This window comes from Staurois parvus, unplaced genomic scaffold, assembly GCF_062004578.1.
Source record: "Staurois parvus isolate SC_StPar_1 unplaced genomic scaffold, SC_StPar_1.0 ptg000020l, whole genome shotgun sequence".
In the NCBI taxonomy this organism is placed as follows: Eukaryota; Metazoa; Chordata; class Amphibia; order Anura; family Ranidae; genus Staurois; species Staurois parvus.
In genome coordinates this window covers 8,430,626-8,445,640 of record NW_028317816.1, presented here as the reverse complement: position 1 = coordinate 8,445,640, position 15,015 = coordinate 8,430,626, and the positions used below count along the sequence as shown (strand labels likewise).

General features: G+C 43.6%; 1 protein-coding gene across 1 annotated transcript in view; it reads right to left on the bottom strand.

The window, feature by feature from the left end:
- RP9 (RP9 pre-mRNA splicing factor) overlaps positions 1 to 140 on the bottom strand; it is a 47,649-nt gene extending 47,509 nt beyond the window's left edge. The window contains exon 1 of the mRNA XM_089687225.1: positions 7 to 140. The gene's annotated coding sequence lies outside the window, so the exon portion shown is untranslated. The remainder of the gene's footprint in view (positions 1 to 6) is intronic.
- Positions 141 to 15,015: the final 14,875 nt, after the last annotated feature.

Below are 15,015 nucleotides of genomic sequence, written 5' to 3'. Positions count from 1 at the left end.
TCTTACAAACTCTCTCCGTCTCCTTAGTTCATGAAGCTGAAGATCTCCTCTCTAGACTGTGATAATCCTTACATGTCTTCCCAATACATCGCTGTTCTCACAAGAGGCCCATGAGGACAACAAAACTACTTCAATTCCGAGTTTACTACATGGCTGCCATATTTGTGTAGACCAAACACCATTCACCTTCGTTTAGTGGCTTCATAAAGATGTCTCCGGAATGAAGACATGTTCAGCACCATCACAGAGCCAGAGAGGGGCACGACTACACCCGGACTCGTAAAACAGCGCCATCTCGTGGCTTGTTAAGGAACTGCACAGTTAGCTGTTTTTCCTGTCCCATCTGAGGAGCTTTGTCTCTTATTGTAATAAATAACAGAAAGTGACAGAGGAGACTGAAAGGAGAGGAGGAGGAGATGTGTTATCTTGTGTCTGCCGCTGTGTCTTCTTATATGATGCCATTATAGTGGAGAACAGGGGCGGACTGACAACTCATGGGGCCCCCGGGCAATAGGGGATCATGGGGCCCCTGTGTCCTTGCCCAAACTCAAAAAAGCCTATGAAAAAGGTACCAGGGGCATCTCATGGGGCCCCCTACTGACCCCGGGCCCTCAGGCAGTGCCCGAGTTTCCAAATGGTCAGTCTGCCCCTGGTGGAGAAGCATGTTTTAACCACTTAAGCTCTGAAAGATTTTACCCCCTTGTGACCAGACCATTTTTTGCTATTCAGCACTGCATTACTTTAACTGGCGATTGCATGGTCATGCAACGCTGCACCCAAATTAAATTTATGTATTTTTTCACATAAATACAGGGTTTTTGTGGTATTTGTTCACCACTGGGATTTTTATTTTTTGCGCTATAAGCAAAAAAAATCAAACATTTTGGAAAAAAAAAACAATATTTTTTTACTCTGCTATAAAACATATCCAATAAAAAATAAAATGTGTTCATACATTTTGGCTAAAAAAAGTATGTAGATTGCAAAGGCGCACAACCTTTTGATGAGCGGGGGCCACTCAAGTGATTGGTAACCGGTCGTGGGCCACAATGAAATGAAATGGTTCAGAATTTCCTTTTCAGAAGTTCATTTTCCTCTTGCAGCTGCTGAATGCTGGTGGGAGGAAGAGGAGGTGAAGCCGGCTTTCAGAGGTTGCAGGACAAAAATGGAGAGGATCGATTCCTGTATATGCTGCCCTTCCTGTCCAAGTGTAAAACAGTATGTGAAAGGGAGGCCCCGTGGACCCCCTGGTGTATGGGGCGGGGTTGACATTGCAACCCCTGACACTACACCAGTGATTGGCAACGGGGGGGGGGTTAAAACATGTCTAAACTACGGGGTTTTATTGCCCCCCAAGCTGCAAAATATAAACAAGCCCTTACTGTCCTGAGCCCCCTAAAAGGCTGCTTTCTAACTGATGTGCTGCTGTTTACCCACACCATGGGTGCAGTGCAGTACACCTTCAGCTTTCCTGTTGCTGCACTTTGCCATAGACTTCTATTATATTGTGCGGGTGTGGTGCACTTTCAGAAAGCGCACAAAACTTTCAGGATATAATAAAAGTACACTTTCCTGGTTTGAGCTCAAGTTCCATATATATATGGTATATTGATGGTTTGTGGGAAACTTATAGTGTCTAAAAACTATAGTATATATACTGTAATTTTATTTTTTTATACTACTAATGGGAGCAATCAGTTATAACAAGACTGCAATACTGCGGCGGGCAATCTGACACTAACTGGTGCTGGGGGAACTGACTGACACTGACATCACCATTGACACTAATACAGGGATTTGTGATAATACTATACACCAGGGTTGTCAAACTGGCAACCCTCCAGCTGTTGCGAAACTACAAGTCCCATCATTCATCTGCCTTTTGGAGTCATGCTTGTAACTGTCAATCTTGCAATACCTCATGGGACTTGTAGTTTGGCAACAGATGGAGGGCTGCCAGTTTGACACCCGTGATATACACTGTTACTGTACTAATGACACTGGCTGGGAATGGGTTAACATCTAGGGCAGTCAAGGGTTAAATATGTGCCTAACTATGTGTAATGTGTGTAAAGCATGCTGCTTTACCAACAACACAGATTGTACGCACGCACGTACACACACACACAATTAAAAAACAGAACTGACTGTTTGTTGGGAAGCTTAAAGTAAAACTAAAAGCAACATTTGTTTTCATTTTGGATAGAGTGAGTGATGGATATAACCCGTCAGATTTTTTTTTTGCCATCTGTCCCATTGGAGAGATTTCCCTTCGCTTTCTGTTCCATATTAAAAACAAGAATGAGTGGAAATCCCTGCAAATTAAAGTGGATGTAAACCCTTACATATACCCAATGAAGTGGCTGGCCTCAGGTGATACACAGAGATAAAACAAATCCCCCTACATAAGTTGTACCTGTTTATCTACAGTCTTCACTTCTCTACATCCGTTCAAAGGAGACAGAGAGCTGAAGTTACACTCTGCAGAGCTCAGTTAGGAGAGCTCTGAGAGCTGATTGGAGGGAAAGGACACACCTCCTTCCACACAGCACACAGAAACAGAGCTGAAGCTGTTGATCTGCTGGAGGTAAAAGGGGGCGCCAACCTAAGTGCTGTATGTATAAAAAGTTTATTGATAAAATAGCCAAATAGCTATTCACAAGAAGGTAATAAGATAGGGCGTTGAAACCGTGTTCTTGAAGGGGCCGATCGTGTCCAGTGCTGCCCGGGTTCCAGGAATGGGATGTGTGGAAGATTGCCAGCGGTGTCAGGAGGAGGAGCCAATTGCGCCATGACATCACGCCGTCGGAGCAACATGGAGCTCCAGCGGCCATCTTTACTTGGGGACGGTTAGTCCTGATCTCTGTTTATCTTCCTTTCTAGGAATGCATCTGTTTTAACCCTTTAATAAATTATTTTTTTAATACCTACTACACCATGGGCATTCTTTTATCTTGACTCCTTTGGGGAGTATTAATCTTTTAGACGCCCAGCCCTATTTCTCCATAGAGGGAGCCTCCAGTTAACCTTTGAAAGCTGCACCCACCTATCCCCTAATTGGAACCCTGGACGCCCCTGGATCATCATTTAAAGCCCTGGGACATATCCATCCTGAGAGGGAGCCACTTCCACAACTGGCCCAGATGACTACCTTGATGACAGCAGGATACATTATATATTATTATTATACAGTATTTATATAGTGCTAAAAGGTCTGCTCAGCGCTGTACATTATAGTGGGGGACAGAACATGAGACAATACAGTAACAAAACAAAACACGAGGGGTTCAAGGGCCCTGCTCTTTCGAGCTTACAATCTAGGATATAACACGCATATACATTGTGCATCCGGTGAGTGCGCATTTCTTCTATTTCAAAACGAGCACAAGCACCGACTGAAGATTTAGCACTATATGGGCACCATTGAATCACCATCACAAACTATTTACTACCTATACTGATTTATTTTATTTTTACCCATACCGTATATGAATTTTGGATATATTTAATATTTAATTACCAATATGAATTTTTTGGCATTACTAATATCAAATTAGAACTTTGCACGTATTTGTTATTATCAATTTTAAGCGCTGCACTTTTATACTTTGTGTCTTTTGAAAGGTTCTATTTTGGTTACTTTCGTGCACAGCTGCTAACAGTCTATACTTTCTAATACCTTTTAGTGCGCTCACATATACTGTATATTTATGTGATTTATAGTTGTTGAGGTGCAATATGCTAGCAACATTCCAGGGAATTAATTAGGCACCCTATGCCATTATAATGGTGCAAGACAAGGGCAGACAGACAACTCATGGGGCCCCCAGGCAATGGGGGATCATGGGGCCCCCATGTCCTTGCCCACACTCAAAGCACACCCAAAAAAGCCTATAAAAGGTACCAGGGGCATTTTTTGGGGCCCCCTACTGACCCCGGGCCCTCGGGCAGTGCCTGAGTGCTTGAATGGTCAGTCCGCCCCTGGTGCAAGAAGCTGCCAGGAGTGGCCTGCGCCACTTTAACTAAACCTCTTTCAGATCTGTCTGTGCCACCTTCACCAGTTCTTTCACAGGTCTGCCCTTAAAGTGTCACTAAACCTACAACAGTGAAATCAGTCTGTATATGCAATAATGCATGCTTGTTATACTCACAGTGGAACCTAAGGGGTTTATTCTCCACAAAAAGGATGTTTGATCTTGTCTTCTCTGATCCTCCCCTTATTCCACAGTCACCAATCCATCTCCTGATAGAACAGAGCCTTGGGGGCAAGCTGCACATGCTCAGTTTGGTGTGTATTTCTAGATAGTTTTTTTTTTTGCATGTGATCAGCACTGCCCAGTCAGAGGGTCAGAGGTTATGCAGCCTTATAGGACAATCAGGGAGGCATGCTCTGCTGGACACTGATAGAAGTCACAAAACTGTTCTAACTGCTGATGAGAAAAGGTATTTACCAGTTTATATTTACTACAATAATTGCATTTCCATGTTTTGTGTACTGTGGGAGATCAGAGATGGTGAATGCAGGGTCCTGGGTTTAGTAACACTTAAATTAACAAATGGAATGTGGCAATTTTCCACATAGAAAACTGCTGCAGATTCCTATCAGCTGTGACCTGTCATGCAAGATGTAAGCTGCTCACATCTCTTTCTGTTTGTGCAGTGATTACACTACACGAGCAAATCCTGCAGGGTTAACAACCCTCCTCCTCCCCCAAGCTCTAAACCGTGTGGATGGATGGGGGAAAGCAGGTAGATCAGAGCATGCAGCTCCAGCTCTCCATTCTCTCTGCAGTCTGTCACAGACATGGCAAACAGAGAACTGATTGCTCCTAATTAACAAAAGGGCTTATACCCCTTTTCTTAACCACGTCAAGACCAAACAATTTGACACATTCCCCCCCACCCAGGCCATTTTTCAGATTTCAGCACTGTCACACTTTTAATGACAATCAGTTACCCAAATAAAATTTTTACCAATTTTTGAGACAGATAAAGCTTTTTTTGTAGTGTTTATTCATCACTGGGCTTTTATTTTTTACTATACAAACAAAAAAGACTGAAATCTAAAAAAAAAACAAAAAAAAAAAAAAAAACATTTTTCTTAGTTTCTGTTATAAAATTTTGCAAATACATATTTTTTTCTTCAAAAATTAGGCCAGATGTAGTCTGCTACATTTCTTTGGTAAAAAAATAACCCAAATCAGTGTATATTCTTTAGTCTGTGTGAACGTTGTAGAGTCTACAAACTATGGTTACAGTATATTTAAGAACTGATCAGTCCTGATGTACTAGCTGCCTATCTCACTTCTTGAGGTCCTGAAATACCCCCCAAATGACCGTTTTGTAAAGAAGACAGTCCAAGGTATTTAGTAAGAGGTGTGGTGATTTTTTTTAAGTTGTAATTTTTGGTCACAATTTTTAGGAATATTAAGAAATTAAATACATTTTGTTTCACAAAATGTTATTTCTCACACAGCATAGGCATACTTAGAATTGCAACCCAAAACAGATTCTGCTGCTCCTCCGAGTGTGGTTATATCACATTTTTGAGACTTTTTCACAGCCTAACCACATAGAGAGGCCCAAAATCCAAGGGGCACATTCAGGCTTTCTAGGGGCACAACTTTTGCATCTCATTTGCTGACTACCGATAACAGTTTTTAAGGCCATAGAGAATCAGGACAGTGGAAACACCCACAAAATGACCACATTTTGGAGAGTAAACACCCTATCTAAGGTATTTTTTAAAAGGCACGATAGGTCTTTTGAAGACTTCATTTTTTTTTGCCACAAGTTTTTGGCAAGTGCAGAAAGAAAATGGAAAATAATTTGTGTAACATAGTTTTCAATTTAATAAGATATTTCTTACACACAGCATGGCCATACTTAGAATTATACCCAAAACACACTCTGTTACTCCTCCCAAGTATGGGGATACCCCATGTTTGATAATTTTTCATTATTTAGATTATGTACTGGACATTGTATCTTGTGTATCACACAAATCAAGCAATTGTATCAAAACCAATGTACTGTAATGGTCGCTTCTGTACATGTGGTCAGGGTAAAGCAGTCAGCATAGTGTAATGTTGCCTATAGTAGCCCCAGTTTCAGAAACGTAGGGAGGAAGAGGAGGAGATATTTGACATTTATGATATTTTATATGAAAAAGTCTTGCACATTGCAACAAATGTATCCATTTGTATCCAAATAAAAACATAACGTATTTGTATTTCTGACACATTGTATGGTGTGCTCCCCTGTCTCTGTCAAAACTGGTTTCTTGTCCCATTCTTTCGTGAGCATTGGTGGCAGCATTGGCAACGGAACCGACCGATTTTTCATTTATCGGCCAATAAACGGCCCGTCTATGGCCTGATTAAGGACTTGTGTTGACAGGCTTTTGTTCACTTTAACCACTTGCAAACCTACCACAGCACATATACAGCGGCGGGAGGCATATACAGACATATTCGCATACATGTACATCATTGTCCCTGCTCAGGCTAAGGAGGGGGGGGTTCTGTGAACCCTCTGGAACATGGACCCCCCCTCCCGGAGGACACAGTGGATTGCAGATCTTGGTACTCAGGGCTTGGTGATCATGAACATAAAATACAATTTATTACAAAGATTTTTTAAATATTGCATATAGATATGACTTGTGCATCACACAAAATATTTCAAATATAATTCATCATGACACAATTGTTTCACGGACATTACAGCTAACATATTTATGGTGTCTTTAATCAACGAGTTTCATGATCTATTCACTTCTTCAGGATCTGTGCCAACATCAGTGTCTGTGTAGATGATGGTCCATTCAATTAAAAGGGGCCACAATATTTATCAATAGGCAACTTATACATAACAATGTCATAGCATCTTAGGGAAATCATCTCCCACCTTATGAGTCAGAAAAGGGGCAAGAAGGAAGAATATGGAACACACCCTATATATGTATAGTTAAGAAAATCCTTGCTGTAATCACAATTTGTTATCCTCTCCCCCATAGGTTGTGAGTCTCCCGGAGTCCTCTGAGTCCGAATGTGATAATAACTAATTCTGCAGGTAGGGATAGTCAGCCAGTAATGTGTACTAGCCAGGGGCGGACTGACAACTCATGGGGCCCCCAGGCAATAGGGGATCATGGGGCCTGTTATGGATCCGCCAGGTGGTGCCTCTGGCAACCCACTGGACAGGAATACCCAGAGCGTGGAGTCTAAGTCCCGGTCTGCGTGTTCACCAGGGCCCCTGATGGTGGGGATGGACTTGAAGCAGATCAGGACCAGGTCACGACCTCCGAGCAATCCCACCCGTGGCAGAGGGAACCTCCGGGGATGGATACAGGAGGTGAGCCAGATGTGAGGAGGCCGGCAGGCCCAGGCAGGATGGATGGATGGACGGATCGTAGTCAAACTAGCCAGTTGTCACCGTGGGGCAGCGAGGTACAGAATTGGCAGGCAAAGAATAGTCAGGTCACACGCAGGGTCAGTATAGGAAAGGTCAGTCTACAGAGAGGTCAAACAAGCCGGGGGTCAGGACAGGAGAAGGCAACGTAGTCAGAACAATCTGGGTCAAAAGCAGGAGAAGGCAGCGTAGTCAGGGCAATCCAGGTCAAAATAACTCACTCACAGGGGTACAGGACCTCACGTAACCGGATAGACCTTGCGGCGATTTGTGACAGCGCAGGGCATCTTTAAATACCGCGCCCTGTGCTGTCATTGGCCTGCCCAGCGTGTACTTGCAGTGCCTACTGCGCATGCGCGAGTCTCCCTCAGCCGCGGCCGGCCGGGACCTAGTGCCCATATACCGGCGCGAGCCACCAAGACGGCGCATGCGCCGGACGAGACGCCGCGGCGGACCCTGACAGGGCCCCTGTGTCCTTGCCCAAACTCAAAAAAGCCTATGAAAAAGGTACCAGGGGCATCTCATGGGGCCCCCTACTGACCCTGGGCCCTCGGGCAGTGCCCGAGTTTCCAAATGGTCAGTCCGCCCCTGGTACTAGCTAAATGATATCAGGTAGATTATTTATGATACATAATGAGTCTGATACTATTAGCTAGGACAGATATCTGCTTCAGGTTCAAATGACTTTAAGCCTGAAAACTTGAATGTTTTATGAGGGGTATTAACATGAGACTTGAATGTGTATTATTTTGTGAATGGGGTTTATAATGGACTAAATCAGAAGGTTATCCATTTGCCATGCTTTGTTTTAATGTTGGTTATTTGCTTATTAGGTTCTGCTGTGTTCTATCAATGGATTGATAAGGATATTTTGGAATGAGGCTAAAAATGTGTTAATTGTAGAAGATGCAGTCTTGATGTAGACATGTCCTGAAAAAGTTACTACCAAAAATGTTATGGCTGACACATGAATTTCAAACAACATGGTTGCCCTGTGTCTTCTCCCACAAGTTTTGGGGTGCCTAGTTCTCATTATCATTCCAATGGTGATTTCCTGAAGCCTTTATGTCATTATTAAGATTCATGGAGACTGTTACATTTCTCAGTATAAATGACAGCTTTCCCTGCTGCCCTATTGTTAAGATGAGTGTGTACTGTTGGAATCTCAGTGGTAAGCATGACCTCACCTTCCCATATAACTGTTTCTACGCAAAGAACAAGCCCTTCAGTAACTTCAGCCCTGCCTGCACAGTGTTCCAGCCTGCTATGAAAATGTTATGAGTCCCAGGACTGACCCCAATCAGTGGCATAAGTATAGCCTTAGCAGCCCATGGGGCCGCTATAGGGTTTGAGGGTGGCAGGGCAGCCCATTAGTGAAGCCATACCTCCCAACTTTCTGAGATAGGAACGAGGGACACCTATTAGAAAAAGTATGTAGGCATAGGTCATACCCCCGTCATGCCCCCTTAAATTAAAATTATTCAAAAAAAATTGATTATTTACACAAGTGGGTTTTTTGCCACTATTATTCCTTTTGCTATTAACAAATGCAGCAATTTAGAAATTGGATGAAAGGTTTAGCATGGGAAACACTTTTTGAAAGATAAAAAGGGCATTTTCTATACAACTCTATAGATCAGACCAAAATGAGGGATAAATGAGGAGGAAAGAAGGACAGTCCCTCGAAGTCAGGGACAGTTGGGAGCAGTGGTGAAGCTGTCTCGAAGAGCTAACATCAGATGCACAGAAGTCATCAGGATTGTAAGTCACAGATCCTTCGTTTTATCTCTATTTTTTAGCTGTCCTAGCAGTGTAGGCTTATTGCCCTCAGAACTTCTACTACAGCCCAGACACTCTGAAATTAACCTTGTATACCTAATGCAGTCTTCCCCAGGCTGTAAAAAACAGGATTTTCCCCATCAACCAAAACCTGATAAGACAGCCAAGGTTTGTAGTTCTGCAAAAAAAAAAAACTAGAGTTTAAAGAAGTTTGTATTATGGGTCATACCATACGTAGAGAAAGACTGATGGAAAAAAACGCACAGATTTCACTTGCAGAGACATGAGTTTAAATAATTTTTCATGTGTGTTTCATTGAGTTTTATACACATTGCAGATTCCTACACAGAATAAATCCGCACATGATACTAGTGTTGTGATGTGAACAGGGCACATAGAGAACAATTGTTTTCTTTGTGCTCTTGCAGAATGCATGCAGAAAAACTCACATTTCTGCACACTGGTATGAACAAAGCCTAAAGTGTAATTGGGTGCAGGATTACTAACAATTATGCAATCTTGTAAAATGATCTGATGGTTAATATTCCTTTAGTAATGGTTTGGGAATTAAAAGGCTTAGAATTTACACAAAATGCAGAGATAATAGATCTAGTATGCTGAAAAAGGCAGGTAAGCTACTAGGAACAGAATAGTTTGTTAGAAAATTAAGGTGAAAAGAGAATTCCCTACGCTGCTGCTTTTGTCTGACAACTTGGCCCTGATTCACTATTGGGCGTGGGCGCATATTTATGGGCTTAAGCCCAATTTTCATGGGCGTCCGTCCATTTTTGACCCTGCAACCTAATTCACTATTGAGCAGAGCCCATAAGCAGACGCCCAATCTAATTCACAAAAAGACACACGCCCGGAATCAGACTCACAAAAACAGACTTGCTAAGAAGCACGTCTAACACCATGAAAAATCACTGCAGAGACATGTTCACTTAGAAATTTGCTTTGCCAAATATCAGGACTTCACTTTAAACAATATCTGCTATTTCCAAAAAAATTAAGAATGTGTTAAAAATCGTTTTTCTCAAGGAAATCGACACAGTAAAAATCTAGATGCCCGTGCAGTGTCTTTGGCAGATAGAACTGAGCATGTGCAGAACACCTTTTAGTCCTCTGCCATGGGCGTTTGCTTTTTAGCCACTGACTAATAGTGAATCTGATTGTGGATTCCTCTGACAGCCGGCACTCGGTCGCGACTACTGTGTTTAATAAACAGCATTAAGCATATCTTCATGTAATCTAATTAGATTTCCTTCGTTTTAGTGATTATATTTTTGTTTCTTATCCTTTATAATTATTTCTGTTATGATTTTACTTATTTTGAAGGTCTAGATAAAATTTATTTTGAAAGCTGAATGTAAAAATAAAGGTCCGCAATAAAAAAAAAAAAAAAAAAACAGCGTGGGTCCCCCCTCTCATCCATACCAAGCCCTTCAGGTCTGGTATGGATATTAAGGGGGAACTCCACGCTGAAATTTAAAAAAAAAACAGCGTGGGTCCCCCTCAATATCCATACCAGACCTTTATCCGAGCATGCAGCCCGGCAGGTCAGGAAAGGGGGGGGGGACGAGCGAGCGCCCCCCCCCTCCTGAACCATACCAGGCCACATGCCCTCAACATGGGGGGGGTGCTTTGGGGCAGGGGGGCTCCCCCCCCAAAGCACCTTGTCCCCATGTTGATGAGGACAAGGGCCTCTTCCCCACAACCCTGGCCGGTGGTTGTGGGGGTCTGCGGGCGGGGGGCTTATCAGAATCTGGAAGCCCCCTTTAACAAGGGGGCCCCCAGATCCCGGTCCCCCCCCCCTACGTGAATGATTCTGCGGTACACGGTCCACAGACTCATTCACAAAAAAACTAAGTGTGGTGTAAAAAAAACACAGTACAGGGTCTTTGACAAGTCCTTTATTAAAACAATGTCCCCCGAAGTAGATCCAACGTCAATCGCGGCGGCGGCGACCCGAAAAAAGGAAAAAAAAAAAAGGTTCCGCTCCCGTCCGAGGCTTCCAGCCTAGTGAAGAAAAGCCTAGCTGACAGTTCTTATATAGGTATGGGCGGGGCAAGCCGGGGACATCATCCCAGTGACCCGCCCCATGTCACATGCTTGCTGTTCCCGGCTGGCCCCGCCCATACCTATATAAGAACTGTCAGCTAGGCTTTTCTTCACTAGGCTGGAAGCCTCGGACGGGAGCGGAACCTTTTTTTTTTTACCTTTTTTCGGGTTGCCGCCGCCGCGATTGACGTTGGATCTACTTCGGGGGACATTGTTTTAATAAAGGACTTGTCAAAGACCCTGTACTGTGTTTTTTTTACACCACACTTAGTTTTTTTGTGAATGAGTCTGCGGACCGTGTACCGCGGAATCATTCACGTAGGGGGGGGGACCGGGATCTGGGGGCCCCCTTGTTAAAGGGGGCTTCCAGATTCTGATAAGCCCCCCGCCCGCAGACCCCCACAACCACCGGCCAGGGTTGTGGGGAAGAGGCCCTTGTCCTCATCAACATGGGGACAAGGTGCTTTGGGGGGGGGGCCCCCCCTGCCCCAAAGCACCCCCCCCATGTTGAGGGCATGTGGCCTGGTATGGTTCAGGAGGGGGGGGGGGCGCTCGCTCGTCCCCCCCCTTTCCTGACCTGCCGGGCTGCATGCTCGGATAAAGGTCTGGTATGGATATTGAGGGGGACCCACGCTGGTTTTTTTTTTAATTCCAGCGTGGAGTTCCCCCTTAATATTCATACCAGATCCGAAGGGCTTGGTACAGATGGGAGGGGGGACCCCACGCTTTTTTTTTTATTATTTATGCAATAAAGGGAATTATTTTACATTCAGCTGTCAGTGGGGAACCCCGCTGACAGATGAAACATTAACTCATGGCTGTCGCTCCTACAATCCCGCATGAGTTATGTTATCAACTCATGCAGCATTTTAGTAATGAAAACCAATGCAGCGCTCATGTTTCAGCTGTCGGCGGATTTCCCCACTGACAGTTGAATGTCAAAGTATTGCAGTGATTTATAAACAGTTCTTTAAATAACTGGCGTGGGGTCCCCCCTCCCATCCATACTAAGCCCTTCGGGTCTCGTATGGATGTTAAGGGGTAACTCCACGCTGAAATTAAATAAAAAACAGCATGGGGTACCCCCCTAAATCCATAACACATACTTATCCGAGCATGCAGCCCGGCAGGTCAGGAAAGGGGGGGACGACGACGAGCGAGTGCCTCCCCCCCTCCTGAACCATACCAGGCCACATGCCCATACCAAATTATTCAAACATTTGTAAACAGACCAATTAACTGAAATGGTTTGACATTTGTACCCCAAATATGACGTTCCCTGAGGCGTTGGTAAACCGAGGTACGCCTGTATTAGTATTGCAATCCTTTGTATTGGGATACATAGAACCAACATACATCTGAATTGGCAACATAGCACAACATTTGTGTCACATTGGAGATATCTGGCTAGTTAAACTGACCATGCCCAGGGACCTAGGATTGATTCACAGCACAGAAATACAGGCTGGGTTAGCAATGTAGCTCCGTGGATTAGTGGTTAGCACTGCTGCCTTACAACTCTAGGGTTGTCGGTTCGAATCCCAACCCCGGCGAGGTAGTAGCATGATCTCCGTGTGTGGCTGTCTTCACATACATGTTCTGGCAACATCTTTGCATTCTGTCTAAATGATCCCTAAAATGTGAATTAGAATGAGGCCTTGTCTGTTGAAACACCTTCAAAGCTGCACCTTATGTGAATGTCATACAATGGGATAAGATAAGGGCCTGAATTATTTGATAATGATGGTTTACACTCCACCCACTTTTGTGAAGGATTTGGCAAGCAAAGAGCTGACAGAGAGAGAGAAGAGTGAGACGAAGAAGAGTGAGCGAGAGATACATATGAAGAGTGATAAAGAGAGACATTCAGAAGAGTGAGCGAGAGAGAAGAGCGAGCCAGTGAGACAAAGAAGAGTGAGCAAGAGATACATACTGAAGAGTGATAAAGAGAGACATTCAGAAGAGTGAACGAGAGAGAAAAGACTTGGTTGGTGAATCCACACATCAAACTTGTCACAAATCCTGGCGTGCATTTTTCCCCCAAATGCATAGCAGGTACCGCACGCCTTCAAAGATTTATTTCCTTTGTTGATTTTCCTGCTTCGCTCACACTATATGCAATTGAAAATTACTCTTTAAGTTGCCAATTTTACTGTGTTTTCTAGAGAATTACTAACTAGTTGTGTTTTCAATTGTGTGTAGCATTGCGATTTCTATTTGAGTCTAGATGTTAAATTGCTAATAAATGGCCACAATTCTCAAATACCTTTGAACTCTCGCTGCAACAAATGGTGTATGTTAATACACTCACATTCATTATATCCAATATCAGGTACGATGTCAATGCACAAATCGCACCTGAAATTGCACACCCTGGATGTGACTTGTCATGTGATTGGCATGGCCAGCAGCTTGCTCTCTGCATGGCAAATTGCACCCAATGTTACTGGGGGCCAACACCACTGTCACATCTAATCCGATGCGGCAATTGTCCAACTTACAGTGAAGTTGCACGAGTTCACAATCCAATTGGATGTGAACAGAGCCTACAGTGGCCAATAGGGTGCGACTTGGTCTACGATTTGCAAGTCGCCTGTCATGCCAATTGCATGGCAATCGCAAACAATGTTACTGGGGGCTACCCGGTCACATTAAAGCAGATTTCTAAGTGGTGTTATTGACACCACAGTCACATCATGTGACTTGCATAGAAGTTGCATGATTTCAAAGTCGGGGTACATGGTGATTTCAAGTGCAATTTGCAAGACATTCGACATCGATCTCTCAGCAAATTGCATGAAAAGTAGTGTATTCATTACTCTATTATTACTTGCGGCTCCTACCAAGTTTGAACCACAACAATATGCACGCTCCAATAGCGTGCTCATTGAGTGGGACTTGGCATGTAATTTGCACAACATGCAAGCTGTAAATCGTCTGCAAAGTCGCACCCTATTGTCTGCTATTAGAGTGACCACATGGGTGCGTTTCAAACACTGATTTCTATAGTAGTACATGTACTACTTTAGTGGCAATTTGCATAGAGATCTGTGTCAGATGTCTTGAAAATTGCATTGAAATGGTCAACTTTACTGTAAGTTGCATGATTTGTAAATCAGCTTTGCCCAGAGTGTAATGTTTGGTGATGTTTGATTTCTGGAGTGTTTTACCAATTGATGGGAAATTCACCATACTAGTCAAATCGATTTGTCATTTTCAGTATTGCATACAAGATGTGATCATGTGACTGTCTTAACTCATGCGAGAATCTGGAGGGAATTGTGACCATAGTAGCAATAAAGGTTCCAATTGGGGTTCCCTTTCACATCCCTGCTCAATGTTCTGTTGTATGCTGCACACGTACATTTCACTGTATATATCTTTCTGATTTGTGGGGCCTGTATACCAAGGGTTAATGCAGGTAGGACGCGGATTCATCAGGTGAAAACACTTTCACTGACCAAACTAAGGTCAGTGGTGGGTGAGGCTTCATTGGGTGTGGGGCCTTGTTTGGCACGCTCCAAATACACCCTAGTTTATATAAAGATGTGCAGTAGGGAGTGATTTCGCCTGTTACTAGGCCGGGTGGTTTGTGACTAAGTCCTTGCTTGTAGTGGTTTGGGGGAGGAAGAGATTTTGTGCTGAATTGCCCCAGACACCACTCAGGCTGTGTTTGGAAGTGGGCTGGAAATGTTTGCATATTTTTGGCCTTGTAAAGTGTTTGTGTGTTATTGCTAAATGATTGTGTTTTTTCTCTTTGCA